This window comes from Microtus ochrogaster, chromosome 8 (assembly GCF_000317375.1).
Source record: "Microtus ochrogaster isolate Prairie Vole_2 chromosome 8, MicOch1.0, whole genome shotgun sequence".
Taxonomy (NCBI): Eukaryota; Metazoa; Chordata; class Mammalia; order Rodentia; family Cricetidae; genus Microtus; species Microtus ochrogaster.
The window spans coordinates 74,414,380-74,417,023 of record NC_022015.1 but is presented as its reverse complement, the minus strand read 5'-3'; the positions used below and the strand labels follow the sequence as shown (position 1 = coordinate 74,417,023).

Here is a 2,644-nt window from a genome sequence, read left to right as displayed (position 1 = left end):
TTTTTTCTCCTTCTTGTAGGACTGAGATTAAACTCAGGGCCTTGTGCATGTGAGACAAATGCTCTGTCACAGAGTTGTACCCAAATCAGTTTTCTGTTTAAATATCAAACATCTGTAGCTTATCAGGCTACCTCCCTTGACTATGGTGCAAATGGCCAATAAGAAACCTGTTTAGCATCTCAGACAAGAGTAAGCCCTAAAAACCAGGATGGGAAGTATATGTGTCTGAGAAAGTCAGCATCAACCTTTGTGGGTCCATTATCTGTAACCTCTGTCAAACTTTAAGCTAAGTAAGAAAACACAGAGGATTTGGATTGGAATTTGGGTACACTCTAACCTAGCTCTCTTGGTGTATTAGTGATGGAGGAGGGTCATCTTTCTATCTGTTGCTTTCATTGGTTAATTAATAGAGAAAACTGCCTAGGCCCATTTGATAGGCCAACCCTTAGGTGGGTGAAGTAAACAGAACAGAATGCTGGGAGAAAAAAGCTGAGTCAGCCAGTCCCCATGATTCTCCCACTCCAGACAGACGCAGGTTAAGATCTTTCCTGGTAAGCCAGCTCGTGGTGCTACACAGCATATTAGAAATGGGTTAATCAAAGATGTGAGAATTAGCCAATAAGAGGCTAAAACTAATGGGCCAGGCAGTGTTTAAAATAATACAATTTCCGTGTAATTATTTCAGGGCATAAGCTAGCCATGCGGGCGGCTGGGTGCAAGGGATGCAGCCCCGCCGCTTGTATCGCAACATATTAGTCCAGTGTTCTTTGCTATACTGAAATATTCAGTCAGGCTGCTCTATTTAACTGACAGATTTAGAGGCTAAAAGGCCAAGGTCAGGCAGCCTCATATATGGGCCTTTGGAGAGACTGTTGGCAGGTGGCATTATAGCAGGTGTATGACATGGAGGAGGAAGAGATCACACCATAAGACAGCAAGCCAGACAATGATTGGGGTCCCATGAGAACTATCTTAATCCCTCCCAAAGGCAGAACCCTCCATGATCAAGTGCCACCACCACATTGTCAAGGACCAGGTTGTCAATAACGACCCCTGGGGGGAACTTTCAAACCATAGCTCAACCACAAGTCAGTTTCTCTGTCATCTGCCTCAGGCTCCCTAATACGAAGCCTCCTCTATTTTGAAATGAGAATAAAACTTCTCTCACCACATTGCTATGATAAAAAGATAATAGACATAAAATAGTGTGGAAATTGTAGTTGTTAGAGTACAGTGCCAATGGTCCTCTATCATGTTTGTTCTTCCTTTCCATAGTACAGTTCTTTATGATTTATTTTTATTTTCTGACTATGTATGTTTGGCAGCATATGTGTCTGTGCATTGAGTGTGTCTGATGTCCATGGAAATGAGAAGTAGACATTATATCTGGACTAGTGGATGTGAGCTCCCATGTGGATTCTGAGAACTGAACCTGGGTCTTCTGCAAGAGCAGCAGTGCCCTTCACCACTGAACCGTTTCCCTAGCGCCATGGTAGTTCTTTCCTTAGCAAGATGTAAGGGTTTTCCCTGTGATTCAACTGCCTACATGCAATTTAGCTGTTCCATGTTGACTATATTTCCTAAATGACTTTTAACATCAACTAGTCATGATTCTAAAATATGAGGAATAACAAACTGTCGTGTCCTGGAGTATAATGTTATAGAAGTAGCTGTAGTGACAGCTACCTCATGGCTGGATTCACGAGAGTCCAGTAGGGAAATTTCTGCCCTTACTCACCTTTCTGAAATGCAAGTTGGACCTACACTGGGTCACAGTAAAAGAGTTAAGAATCCTGGTCACTTATTAGAGCCATTCCTTTTGACAATCTTTTAACATTACAGTAGAATGCTTTTAAAGGTAATGTCAAAGCTGGAGAGAGCACTTTGTGGTTAAACACACTGACTGTTCTTCCAGAGGACATCAGGTTCAATTCCCAGCTACTACACTTGGCTCACAACCATCTATTACTATAGTTCCAGAAGATTCAATGCCATTTTCTGACTTCTGTGGGCAATAAGAAAAGATGGTGTACCCAGACACGCTGACAGACAAAACAACAATACACATAAAATAGACGAATTTTTTTTAGGAAAAGCATAAAGGATAACATCAGTGGTAGTCATTCTCTGTCCTTGCCTATCAGGATGAGTGTGTGGCCTCTGATGACTGAGAAGGAAATGCACATCCTCCTGAGACTAACCCTCAGCCCCAGATTCAGGATATTATGGGCCAAGAGCATGTATTTTCATAGCTGACTCTTCAGTTGGTCTTGGTCTTACAGGCACCCATATGAGAAGTATAAAGACTGACAATGAAGAGTGGCTGACTATGAGAGAATTTGAAATTAAAGGGGGATATGAAAAATACGAAAAATGGAAAAGAAGTATTCATTGCAATGGACGCCGTCTTCAAGATCGGATAAAGGCATGCTGGTGGTAGATAGCTCCGTGTTTCCTGGGTAAGATGGTGAATTAAATGGATACCTGCATTACAAGATTGCCCCACAGTTCCTCTCCCAGGTCGTTGTGTCACACTTGTTCTTCAACAGCTGAGGATCATGGGTCAGACCTGTAATCCCAGCACTTGGGGATGCTGAGACAGGAGATTGCTCAGAGATCAAGGATGGCTTATACTCTGTAGTGA

The 2,644-nt window shown here is 42.5% G+C and overlaps 1 long non-coding RNA gene across 1 annotated transcript in view; it reads left to right on the top strand.

Moving 5' to 3' along the window:
* LOC113456554 overlaps positions 1 to 2,644 on the top strand; it is a 19,051-nt gene that overhangs the window by 14,724 nt on the left and 1,683 nt on the right. Inside the window, exon 3 of the long non-coding RNA XR_003377321.1 lies at positions 2,283 to 2,459. This is a non-coding gene — a long non-coding RNA (uncharacterized LOC113456554). The remainder of the gene's footprint in view (positions 1 to 2,282; positions 2,460 to 2,644) is intronic.